The sequence below is a fragment of the Malania oleifera genome, chromosome 12, assembly GCF_029873635.1.
Source record: "Malania oleifera isolate guangnan ecotype guangnan chromosome 12, ASM2987363v1, whole genome shotgun sequence".
NCBI classification, from domain to species: domain Eukaryota; kingdom Viridiplantae; phylum Streptophyta; class Magnoliopsida; order Santalales; family Ximeniaceae; genus Malania; species Malania oleifera.
Genome location: NC_080428.1, coordinates 27,500,167 through 27,514,225, shown reverse-complemented (window position 1 = coordinate 27,514,225; position 14,059 = coordinate 27,500,167). Strand labels below are relative to the sequence as shown.

Below are 14,059 nucleotides of genomic sequence, written 5' to 3'. Positions count from 1 at the left end.
CTCTCCTCTCTTTCTCTACCACTCTCTCTCCCTTCTCTTTTCTTTTTCGGCCCCACCAGTCGTCGGATCAACGATCTGAAGCTACCACGACGATCCTGGCGGAGTTCTCTACAAGTCTGCAGGGGCGGATCGTCAGGGAAGCGAAGTTGGATTCCATTCCAAATCCAGGGTAAGGTTTTTTACTCAATTTTTGTATTTGTGACAGTTGGGAGAAGTGTAGTACGCGTTGAAATATTAAAGTTTAATACTGGGAGTTTTCATTTCTAGGGGTGTTGATTGGGAACATTGGGAATCCTCCCTAAATTAAGGTAAGGCTTTTAAGCCTAATTTGACTTAGTGATAGTTATAGAAAATGTTGTACGTACGAAAATACTGAACTTTAGTTCTGGTGAATTTCATTTTCAGGGTATTGAGTCGGAAACCCTGCAGGTGCAGGGAAGAGTTTTTTTAGGGGCTTTGTTGGAATCAGGTAAGGGGATAAGCTAAACTAATTTCTATTTTTGAGAAAATGCTTATATATATATATATATCATTTGATTTATGGAAAATGTATATGTTTATATATATGTTTTATATTTGCAAAATACTGTGAAAATGATCGTATGTTGAATATGTGGAAAATATGTTGTGTGGCATGAGTAAAAAATGTTGTGAAATACTGTTTCCTGGGAATGTGGATGATAAGGATTTTTATGATGGAAAACTGGCGTACGGGTCAAGATTTTTATGCGATTTGCCGGTGTATGGGCCGTGCTATGTGACTGTGATTTGCCGGCGTACGGGCCGTGCTATGTGACTGTGATTTGCCGGCGTACAGGCCATGCTATGAGATGTGATTTGTTGGCGTACGGGCTATGCTATGTGATTACGGTTTGCCAGCGTACATGCTGTGCTATGTGTAGCTGGTGTATGGGCTGAGCTATGATAAAATGTGTAATATCGGTGTACGAGCCGATGATTTTCATGATACACGTATATATATGAAATGATATGATTGATGTGAAAATAAATGATATGAGATGTTTATGTATCATGGTTTTAGTATATGTATATGATATCAGAACCTAGTTGGCTTAGTTTAGGCTAGCACTTGCACGGTACCGTTGCTATGTGTCCATGGTCTTCATGATCATGATATCTATGTTAACGCCACTGTACGGAGTGGTGTGAGATTGGATGGTCGATGTGGTTATTTTTAGGAAGTGTGCTGTTATCGCCCCTAGTGTACGGACCAGTATGGGTAGATCCATCGGACCTACAGACTAGACTATTGACTTGGCAGTGGTCGGCCAACCATTGTCAGGTCCCGCCTTCGAGCCACACAACCCAGTCATATGGGGGTAATATATGACAAAAGCCAGTTAACCTACCAGAATTGTTTTTATGTTATTATTATTATGATATGAGATGAGATATGTTTATGAAATGCAGTATGTTCTTGTACTTATGTTTTCCCATATTTGATAAACAGTATTGAATATGTTATGTATGGTATATGTAGAGCACAAAATACTCATGTTGCCACACACTAGTATTAGTTTATTTCCCTTACTGAGAGGTGTCTCACCCCTAAATTTCATTAACTTTTCAAGAGTCCCAGATAGGAGAGTGGGAAAAGCCCCGCTGACATAGCGTGGTTTATCTGCCCTTTTTGAAGGGTAAGTTTTTGGTAGGGATAGTTAGGTTTTGTGGGATTTGTCCCTAGATTTCATTTTTGGGATGTATATATGGAAGTACAGTGATTGTAGTAACTATGTACATTGTGATGTATGATATGATGGTATGTAAATGATTGTACACTTTCTGCTGCGTAGGCTTCTGCTGTATGTTTTGATGTATTCCTGGTACCCACGGGTCCAGGTGGATTGTGACCTGCTGAGTTGGAATGTGAGATGTGTGGTATTGATTTTATGATGATATTATTATTATAAAAAAAAAAAATTTATGTGGAAAATGAGCAGGTCGTGACACTAACATATTGCATACATATAGGCATCCCGCTCGCTTTACCAAGGTTCCGAGAAAAATCAAGGCCATTCATGGAGGGTGCAATAATTTTCTAGGAAACCGAGTGTGTGGTACGATTATAATCTGAAGATCAACAAAGATAGTGGGTAGATAGCCTGAACAAAGAATCAGTGGTGAAGGTACTAGCCAAAGTCTGCATATATACTCGGTCAAACTCACTGGATGACTAAAGACCATTTGGAAAGGGTGGACACTGCAGCGCCGTTTGGAGTTCTCGCAGTTATACAGTCACATCGGTTTCCTATTGCACATATCGGTGAACCTTTAGATGGTGAAGGCGTTAGTTGATTTCTAGAATCCCCCATACACATGCTTCACAATCAATGAGATAGACATGGTTCCTACAATCGAAGAGTACACGTCACTCCTACATTTGATGAAATAGTGGTCACCTTATCATATTTATACACCTGACTCTTGAGCTTCCCTTGCAAGAGAATTGCATAAAGTTGTTGGAATCAAGATTTAACGAGCCATAGGGGAAGATAAGAAAATCACTTGGAAGTGCCTAAAGGCATTGTTGGAAGAAGAAGAAGGTAGGGAGACTCAGATGCATCTGCTAGCCTTGGCCATGTATGGTCTGATTATATTTCCCAAAGAACTAGGGACCATTGATTGAGCCACTATTTCTTTTGTGGCGCAAATGAAGAATGGGGCTAATCTGGTTCCTGGCATTTTGGCGGAAACTTTCTGATCTCTCAACAAATGCAGAAGTAAGGGCCAGGAACGATTGAAGTGTTGTGTACCATTAATTTATGTTTGGTTTTTTAGTCACCTACCAAGTAACCAAGGGGGGGGGGTACGATAACACCTTTTCAACTCTCCGAATCCCCTTAGTCGAGTTCGAAGAGGCTCGACAGAGTGTTCAATGGAGTAAGGCCGACTGGAATGAAAAATTGCACAAATTAGGTGAGTTGGGATTAGTTTGGTGAGCACCTTGGATGAACCATTCCAACATGATATACAGGTGTGGAAACCTCCAATGGATCCCGTTACTAGGTCCGTGGGGAGAAGTGGCATATGCTGCTCTGATGGCTAGGAGGCAAATGGGGGCATCTTAATTTGTGCCAGCAATCCATGGGTTGGCAAAATTAGACTTCGCTTATAGAACAACGGATGCCCAGAATCAGATCAGGAAGTTCATAGTGGCCTGGAAAGACGTGCACTTAGTAGACCCAAGTGAGGAAGCAATTGCAATTTAGGAGAGCCATGAGGTATGGTGAGTCAACCGGGTGAACCCCCAATTTGAAGGAAGTTTTGGAGCCCTTGCTACTCATGGCCAGTCATCAAAGGATCCACAGTTACAGATGGAGCCACACTCGAAGAAAGAAACGGTATCAGAAAGTCAATGGACGGAGCAAGGGAAGGAAGGGCTAGTGGCCTTTTACCGTAAGAAAGTCAAACGACAGAAAACTCAGCTCGCGCTGTTGAAAAAAGAAGTAGTGGCCTTGAGAAAAAAAGACAAACACTTCGAGCTGCGCTTGATCAAAAATCCAAGACGTTGAAAGGTGCAAAGGCTAAAATTGAAAAGAGAACCCTCCACATTCAATAATTAGACAACCAATGGGATAAATAGAGGAGAACTTTTAGCCAGGTGAAATTGGAATAGCTTCCCAAGAGGGGGGTGAATTGGGTTTTAAAAATTTTATTCCCTTTAGTCTTAGTTTTTTTGAATTGTGACAACAAACAAAACTTAAATACAATCAAAATCAACACAACAAGATCAATCACTCAATCTTTGTGACAATAACCCTGTATATATATGAAAATTTGCTGAACTTGTTATAAACCCTGTATCACAATTATTCTTCTTCCTAATGTTCAGATTTTAAATAAATTTTTAGATTAATAGGTCAAGGATGATCAACCAATGTAGTCCCTTTCAGTTTCCACAATCAATGTTGATCAATCCAAAACGAATTACCTTTCAGTCTATTTAACAACCAAACATTCAAGATTGAATTTTAAAGCAACCACACAGATTACATCTTTTGCTAAAAAATAAAGAGTAGAGTAGAGAAAGAAGAACATAGGGTTTTTATGAGGTTCGACTTTAACACAACCTACATCCTCGCCCTTGGAAAAACCACCAAAGGATTCACTATTATCGTTCCTTTACCAGGTAGAACAAGACCAGTTACAAACACTCCTTGAGTAAGGTTAGAGCCCGCCTCCTCCAAAGAATATCCCCTTGTTTGGTCCAATGATTCAGCACTCGAACCATCAATTAACCTGTTACAAAGATATAAAACAAGGCATACAAGAACTTGCTCCTCAAAGAGCTGATTAGTACAAATTGAAACACTATGTACTTCAGTAAATTCAGAACATGAATTTCAGAATGAAGCTCTTAGAAACTTATCACCGTAGGTATCTTCCAATGGATGAAAGAATCAACAACTTGATGCACAAACTCAGTGAGAGACTTAGCAAAGCTTTCAGAGAATTTCGTGAGTGATGAGAGCAATAGCACACTTTCAGAATTTTAGTAGGCTTTGAGAGAGTATGAGAGCTGAATTGATTTCTTGGTCTTTAAAACAATGATCCTTGAGGGTATTTACAGAGGTAGAAAACCTCCTTGCTTGTTCCCCAAGAATAATTAGAGTTGTTTCCAAAAATTAAAATTATTTAAGCTTCCAATAATTTGAATTTCAAAAATTATATCCGTTAGAAATTTAAAAAATGCCGCTAGCCAGCCGACTATGAAGTCCTGGCAGTCGTTTGTCCATATGTTATAACTATAAAATTCATAGGCATAGAGGTGGCAGTCGTCTGTCCCTAGATTGGCAGTCATTTTTCACTGAAATAATGTAGTTATAATACAACTCAGTAGGGTGGCAGTCATCTGTCCATATGGTGATAGTCGTTTGTCCATGAACAAATCAAAATTTTCAATATACACAAAGAGTGGACAGACGTTTGGCAGAACACTCACATACTTCCCACTTGGCACTTGGCAATCGTCTGTCAAAACTTGGACAGTTGTCTGTCAGGCTTCTGTCCTCAGTTAAACTACACTAAATTGCCCAGTCGTCTGTCCATAAACAGACAGTCGTCTGTCAACTGACATTTTTGCTTTTCAACATATTTTTAAATTCTCTCTTCTTTGCTCAATTCATCTTGGAATATGAACTTGTTTGACTTTGAAAAATTAAAATTTGTTCCAAGTTTTATATTAAGGTTTCTAAGTCTCTTTGCCTAATGAGCTTCAAAATGAAAACTTCATATTTGAATAAACTTAGAAGTACTTACAAAGACTTTAACCTAATCTATTTTGACATTTTCTTGGCTTTAAGTCCTTTTAATACTGCTCTTCAATCTCTTAGACTTCTTTTTGAGCTTTCATTTATAGATCTTTGGTATTCTCATGAACCTCTCCTTGTTCCTTGATCCTTGTAAGTGTTCATGTCAGGGTATATGTATTTTGAGCAAATCATCTTTACCTGTAATCATATCACTTGAAAATATATTTAATAATTTTTACTTTTTTATCATCAAAACCAAGAGTTTGTAAGCCTAACTAGGCCAACACCAGGCACTAGATAAGGCCGAACCATTCATAGAACAAGCCAGGTACTGGGAGGACAAATACCAAGCGCTAAAGTAGAGAGTAGATAGATCGGCACCCAGAGGGCCAGAGCCAACACAAGAAGGATCACACTGCGTCAACAAGAGCAAACAGGACAATCAGAATCCTCCGTCTGTGTAGTACATTTGAAAGATCCATATATTTCATGAAAAGTTTTAATGAAATGATGATGATTTTTTGCGGAACCTTGGTCGAAGCACATAGGTTGCATAATTATATTTGCTCATTCATGCACTAAATACATATTTGCATAAACATTCATGACATATCATACATTTGTCCTGAAAGACATGGGTTTCATGTTCAGGGGGAAAAGAGGCGTGATTGAGAATTGGAAAAATTGAGGCACCTACACACCTTTACAACACTCGCAAAAAAGCAAAAGCTGTGGCAGAATAGTTGGAAAGCCGTCATCCTGGGCATTGAGTAGGGATAGGAGGAATTGAGCAACCAAATGAAAAGAATACTAGACTTGCTATTGAGAAAGGGAAAGACAGTTCAAGAGTAGGACCATGAAGCAGACACGGATCGTATCAACTGATTACGCGCTTAAATTGTGTAATTAGGTGCTTTAATTCATGCATTGCGAATAATATTTTGTATTTAAATGCCTAATTACTCTCAATATTTTAACATTTTGTTCTATTTATAATATTTGAGTTTTATTAAGTAATTTATGAAATTTTGGTATTTTTTTTTATTATTGTAGGGCAACTATCGGAAGCCAATAACAGATGATACTTTTTAATCTACGCGTAACTCTCTCATCCAACCTCTGATTTAGATGATTTAGGATTCCATAGAAAGATAAGAAAATGTTCTACAATTTTTATGTTTTGCATTTTGTGAAATAATGGATGCATCAAGATTGAAATCAGACGTGAATTTAGCTTACGCCGTTTTATGGATTATTTCGACAATTCTTCGTAATCTTGGCGTAACATTCTCATCCGAGCTCTGATCGAGATGATTCAAAATTTTAGGAAAATATGAAAAAGAGCTCTACATCTTTTATGTTTTAAGTTTTGAGAGTTACGAGCTGTACGAGGGTCGAAAGTGGGCTTGAAAGAGGAGGGTAGTTCGTGTACCTTCAAAAAAAAGAAAAAAGAAAATAAAAAAATAAAAAAATAAAAAATGAGATGTGACCCGGCCATGCAGCTGGGTCATCTCAGATGGGTGAGGCACTGGGTACATAGAAAGGAAAGATAAAAGAATGGAAAGAAAAAAGTAAGGAAAGAAAAGCAAAGAAAGAAAAGACAAAAGGAAAGGAAGGAATGAAAAAGGAAAGAGGAGGGATTCCTTGGGATAGTAGGGTGCACAAGAAGAGTAGAAAGGGGGGCAGCGTGCGCTGTGCTGGAGGGAGAGGCAGCACCATAGGAGAAAAAAAAAAAGATTTTTCTTGGTGAGACACACAAGGGAGGCTAAACCATAGAAAATTTCTGAGAAAAATTATTTTTTGGGAGCTTTCTTGTGGTAATCTTTTGGGGGTGCTGCGAAGATACACACACAGCCAGCAAAGGAGAGTTGGAAGCACATAAAAATAATATCTTTTTAGAATCGAAAGGCGGTGAACAACGGCGGTGTTCGGGGTGTTCGTGACTCGCGACGGCGGTGCGGTGAGTGTTGATCTTTCCCGTACGCTCCAAATTGAAGAAAATATGGTGAAATCTGTTATGTTGGATTTAATTTTCAAAATGAACTAAATTTTTGAATTCTAGGAAAACAATGTAGCCAGTTTTGAACTATGCTTGCTCTTTGATGCTAATCTGAAGTAGTTTTCATTAATGTTTGTTTGAGTTATTCTGTGTCTAATGCTTTTAATTAACTGGCCATTAATTAAATGATTTTAGTCTTGTGATTTGCTACCAAAAGGGGGGATTATAGGATAGATCTTGGATAATTCAGCGTAGGTAAATATAGAGATCGAAAGACTTGTATGAACCTACGTAGCATTAAAAATCGAGGGTCTTACTGCATTCTTGCGTTATTAATTTGCATACTCTTATGTTAAATAATAAACAAGAATAGGTTCTGATTGACTATCGAAAGAGGCTTTTGGAAAAATTTGCGATTTGCTAACAAACAGAGAAAACGAAGTTGAATTAGTTAAATGAGTAAAGCATAGTGAGAAACTAGGTGAAATCGGTTTCCTAGAAGTTTTCACCATCATCAATTTGACACGCGGTATCCAGTTTTAAATTCTCCTAAATAGTTTATTTAAAGTAGCTTTGTTTAAATTTTGCAGTCTAAAATTATTAATTTTTCTAAATAAAATCAAGGTTAGTAAAATTTCAGTACTTGGTAAAATTAAGACATCAATCCCTGAGGACGATACTCTACACATCATTATATTATAAAACTACGATACTGTGTACTTGTAGTTTGCACTGGTCAAGTTTTTGGCGCCGTTGCTGGGGACTGAGTTTATCTTATTTTTGCCAATATTGATACAAAGTAATCTTGGTTTTAATTTAGAATTATCTTTTTATATTTTTATTTATTTATTTTCTTTATTTTATTTTATTATTAATTTTTTTTTTATATTTCTGGTGTGTTTTTTTTTATGTTGGATGCACAGGGTTAGAATATGTGACATTATTCATTTAGATCCGGAGATTGAAAGAACGCTCAGAGCACTAAAGAAAAAGAGGGTATTAGCCATGGAGAACGAACAAGATAATGCGCAACCACACGCCTTGAAGGATTCTGTGCAAGTAGTTGTGAATGACAATTATTCGGGTATCAGACGCCAGCCCATTAATGCCAACAATTTTGAGCTCAAACCCGCATTAATCAACATGGTGCAGCAGGCCCAATTCAGTGGATCGCCACTTGATGATCCCAATATCCATCTGGCGATGTTTTTGGAGATTTGTGATACTGTGAAGATCAATAGTGTTACTGAAGACACCATTAAACTGAGATTATTCCCTTTCTCTTTGAGGGACAAAGCAAGAGGTTGGCTACAGTCGCTACAACCTGGGAGTATTACTAGTTGGTAGGACATGGCAGAAAAATTTCTAGCTAAATTCTTTCCACCTGCAAAAACAGCTCAACTCAGGAGTGAGATTGGTCAATTCAAGCAGCATGATTTTGAATCACTCTATGAAGCATGGGAAAGGTATAAAGATTTGATTCGACGCTGCCCACAACATGGATTACCGGATTGGTTGCAAATTCAGATGTTCTATAATGGGTTAAATGGGCAAACGCGGACTTTAGTTGATGCTGCATCTGGGGGAACTTTGATGTCAAAGACACCTGAGGGTGCTACTGCTCTTTTGGAAGAAATGGCCTCAAATAACTATCAATGGCCAACTGAAAGAACTATGGCTAAGAAAGTTGCTGGAATTCATGAATTAGAGGCGTTTGCTGCACTTTCAGCTCAAGTCGCTTCTCTATCCCATCAGATTTCAGCTTTGACAACCCAGAGGATACCACAAGGTGCAGAATATATGGCAGCTACAAGTAGGACAGATTCGAGTATTGGAGCGAGTCAAGAACAGGTTCAATACATCAATAATCAGAACTACAATTATCGTGGTGATCCTTTGCCACAATATTACCATTCGGGGCTTCGAAATCATGAGAATTTGTCTTATGGAAATACAAGGAATGTGTTGCAACCTCCTGCAGGATTTGAGAGTCATTAAGGTGAGAAGAAGATGTCACTTGACGATGCCATGATATCTTTTGTTGAGGAGACAAAAGCAAGGTTTAAAAAGACAGATGCACAACTAGACAACATTAAGACTCATTGCAACAGTATGGGAGCCACTATGAAGAACCTTGAAATGCAAATTGGGCAACTGGCCACGACTATAAATACCCAACAGAGAGGAACTTTTCCTAGCAACACAGAAGTGAATCCTAAGGAACAATGCAATGTCATCACACTTAGGAGTGGAAGAGAAATTGAGAAATCACCAGCAAAGGAAACCATGTCCACACCTACACTTGAAAAGAATGTCCGAAGCAAGAATAAAGGGGAAGAAGAGGAGATTGTGGATGACACACCAAGAGAGACGGACACGCTTCCGGCAATTTCATTTCCTGACAATCCTCCTATTCTTTCTACTCCACTTCCTTATCCTTAACGCTTTCAAAAGCAAAAATTAGATAAGCAATTTTCTAAATTTTTGGATATTTTTAAGAAAATTCACAATAATATTCCTTTTGCAGTTGCCTTGGAACAAACGCCAAACTATGTCAAATTCCTGAAGGAGATCATTTCAAAGAAAAGAAGGTTGGAGGAGTTCGAAACAGTGAAGCTTACCGAGGAGCGTAGTGCTATTCTTCAAAAGAAATTGCCTCAAAAATTAAAAGATCCAGGGAGTTTTACTTTGCCTTGCACTATTGGAAATTTATTTTTTTGATAAAGTTTTATGTGATCTTGGTGCTAGTATTAATCTTATGCCACTTTCTGTTTGCAGGAAATTGGGACTTGGAGAGATGACACAAACAACCATTTCATTGCAACTAGCGGACCGATCCATCAAGTATCCACGTGGAATCATAGAAGATGTATTGGTAAAAGTGGATAAATTTATTTTTCCTGCTGATTTTGTGCTGTTAGATATGGAGGAAGACCAAGAAGTCCCGCTAATTCTTGGCCGACAATTCTTGGCCACTAGAAGGGCTTTAATTGATGTTCAAAAGGGTGAGTTAACATTGAGAGTGGATAAGGAAGAAATTATGTTCAACATCTACCAAGACATGAGATTCTCAGAAGATCCAAGCACTTGTTTTCGAGTAGATGTCATTCAGCAAGGTGTAGAAAAAGTCTTTCAAAAAGATGTACAAGCTGATCACCTAGAACGATTTTTTGTAGCAAATTACAACACAGCAGCGTGTGGGGAGGCTAGAACCTATGGTAGCAAAGACGGATTCAGTAATCTCTAAAGAAAAGATGCAGCAACCTATATCTCTAAAGTTGAAACAATTCCCTGAGCATCTTCGCTATGCATTCTCGGGTGATGCCTATGAAAATGCAAAAATCTACAAAGAGCAGACGAAGAAGTGGCATGAAAAACATATTATCAGGCGTGAGTTTGCTCTAGGACAACAGGTTCTACTATTCAACTCAAGATTAAGACTCTTCCCAGGGAATATATTCAGAGTTAATGGTTAGAGATTGAAGCACTATTATGGAGAACAAATGGAGAGGAACTGTGCATTTATTCCTCTTAGAGATCCTGGTTGATGAAGATTGAAACGTCTGGCTGGAGACGTTAAAACAAGCGCTTATGGGAGGCAACCCAAAGAGTTTTTCTTTTGTTTATGTCTTTTATCTTTACTACTATATTAATTTATTTATGCACTTTTGAATAAATTAGATTTTTGATGCAGGTTTTTTTGGCACGAATACAGAGCTGAAAACTTAATTCCTCTACGGATTCACCAATAAGTTAGGGAAGTTTCTTTCTTTTCTTCAATCTTTCTCATTTTTGAATAACATTGAAAAAAAAATGTGTGAATATGGATGATTAGGCCATTCGTGACGCTACTTATGCCCTTCATATACCTGCATATAACCTAGGAGTACACACTGGGTTATTTATGTGTAGTTTCTATTTATATGGCTAAACTAGGAATCGTAACTCATTGAAAGTTGATTGGTAGTGCAATTGTGTTAATTTGGCTATATAAACTCTTGTATCTACATGGTATCTCTTGAGGCTAAAAAAATACACGTTCACGTGACTTGTAGCACTTAGGGTTCCTTGTGAATACTGAGAGAGCGCCCGTGGAGACTTTGACACCTCGTGAGGTACTGTTGAGCCATTTATCGCTCTTTTGAGTTTTGACGTCAACTCAGAGTTCATGAAACTCAACTTTCCCTATTTTTTCTGGATACTCTTTGCACACTAGTCTTGGTTTTTGAATTGCTAGCCTAGAGGTGACATCTAGTGGGGAGATAAAACTTAGGTCCTGTAGCCTACTCAAGATGTGAAGGCCGAACCATCCCTAGAAATAGATTTATTTCATGGACTCTTGTTCGAGCTTAATGCACATGGGTGGTATGAAAACAATAAAAGAAGTGTTATGATTGTCCTAATTGACCATGAAAAGAAAGAAATTGAAAAATGAGCAGAAGAAAGAAAAAGAGAAATAGAAATACCCTAGAAGAGGTGAAAGATTAATACCTGCCCCACTCAACTACAACAAAAGTCGGGGACAAGACACATGTTATCCACATATGAAGACTCTTCACCCGCCTAATGCCTCAGATGTATTCACGCCTAGTTTGTGAATAAGTTGATCTAGGGTGGTCTTGGTTGGACATGGCGAGTAGGTGAGAAGATGCTAGGGTGAAGGACCCGACACCTCCTAAATAGGCTTGATCATTTTCAGACTAGTCCACTCCATACATCCAGCGTTTGTTCCTTGTAGTATGTGGAATGTTTGATCATGACACTCCTCCTCATATACGATGAGTGAACCCATCCTTTTTGAGTGTTTTTGAGGGTATACCAGTTAGGCCGAGTCAAAGCGACAGTTCTTTAGGTGTCCGCGGATATCCTGGGTGTAACGAGTCACACACATTACACGTGCTTCAAGATTTTGCCTACTTATACTTGAATTCATATGGCTACATTTACTCTGAATTGTGCTCACTGGTTAATTTTACGTGAGTTTACTGTTCTTAATGGCTATATAATGATGAGATCTGCATGAATGACTTACTTCGGAGTTGCGTGAATTGGGTATGAATGAGTTTGTGTGTAATTAGGTGATATTCCTATATGTGAAAGGGTATGGTTGTGTTGCCTGTGTATTCATTCATTGAAATTGGTATAACACCACCCTGAATTGCATTCACGTTATTTGCTAGGGACTAGCAAAACTTTAGTTGGGGGGTGTGATTACGCGCTTAAATTGCGTAATTAGGTGCTTTAATTCATGCATTGCGAATAATATTTTGTATTTAAATGCCTAATTACTCTCAATATTTTAACATTGTGTTCTATTTATAATATTTGAGTTTTATTAAGTAATTTATGAAATTTTGGTATTTTTTTTTTTATTGTAGGGCAACTATCGGAAGCCAATAACCGATGACACTTTTTAATATGTGCGTAACTCTCTCATCCAACCTCCAATTTAGATGATTCAGGATGTCATAGAAACATAAGAAAATCTTCTACCATTTTCATGTTTTGTATTTTGTGAAATAATGGATGCATCAAGATCGAAATCAGACGTGAAGTTAGCATATGCCGTTTTATGGATTATTTCGACAATTCTTCGTAATCTTGGTGTAACTTTCTCATCCGAACTCTGATCGGGACGATTCAAAATTTTGGGAAAATATGAAAAAGAGTTCTACATCTTTTTTGTTTTAAGATTTGAGAGTTATGAGCTGCACAAGGGCTGAAAGTGGGCTTTAAAGAGGAGGGCAGTTCGTGTACCTTCGAAAAAAAGAAAAAAGAAAATAAAAAAATAAAAAAATAAAAAAATAAAAAAATAAAAAATGAGATGTGACCTGGCCATGCAGTCGAGTCATCTCAGATGGGTGAGGCACTGGGTACATAGAAAGGAAAGACAAAATAATGGAAAGAAAAGCAAAGAAAGAAAAAACAAAAGGAAAGGAAGGAATGAAAAAGGAAAGAGGAGGATTCCTTGGGATAGTAGGGTGCGCAAGAAGAGTAGAAAGGGGGGCAGCGTGCACTGTGCTGGAGGGAGAGGTGGCACTATAGGAGAAAAAAAAAGATTTTTCTCGGTGAGACACATAAGGGAGGCTAAACCATAGAAAATTTCTGGGAAAAATTATTTTTTGGGAGCTTTCTTGTGGTTATCTTTTGGGGGTGCTGTGAAGATACACACACAGCCAGCAAAGGAGAGTTGGAAGCACGCAAAAATAATATCTTTTCAGAATCGAAAGGCAGCGAACAATGGCGGTGTTCGGGGTGTTCGTGACGCGCAATGGCGGTGTGGCGAGTGTTGATCTTTCCCGTGCGCTCCAAATTGAAGAAAATATGGTGAAATCTGTTATGTTGGATTTAATTTTCGGAATGAACTAAATTTTTGAATTCTAGGAAAACGCTGTAGCCAGTTTCGAAATATGCTTGCTCTTTGATGCTAATCTGAAGTAGTTTTCATTAATGTTTGTTTGAGTTATTCTGTGCCTAATGCTTTTAATTAACTAGCCATTAATTAAATGATTTTAGTCTTGTGATTTGCTATCGAAAGGGGGGATTATAGGATAGATCTTGGATAATTCAGCGTAGGTAAATATAGAGATCGAAAGACTTGTATGAACCTACGTAGCATTAAAAATCTAGGGTCTTACTGCGTTCTTGCGTTATTAATTTGCATACTCTTATGTTAAATAATAAACAAGAATAGGTTCTGATTGACTATTGAAAGAGGCTTTTGGAAAAATTGGCGATTTGCTAACAAACAAAGAAAACGAAGTTGAATTAGCTAAATGAGTAAAGC

General features: G+C 38.0%; 1 non-coding gene across 1 annotated transcript; it reads right to left on the bottom strand.

Moving 5' to 3' along the window:
* Positions 1-8,670: 8,670 nt before the first annotated feature.
* On the bottom strand, positions 8,671-8,777 carry LOC131145322 (small nucleolar RNA R71). The gene has a single exon (XR_009134105.1). It is a non-coding gene; the product is annotated as a small nucleolar RNA R71 (small nucleolar RNA).
* Positions 8,778-14,059: the final 5,282 nt, after the last annotated feature.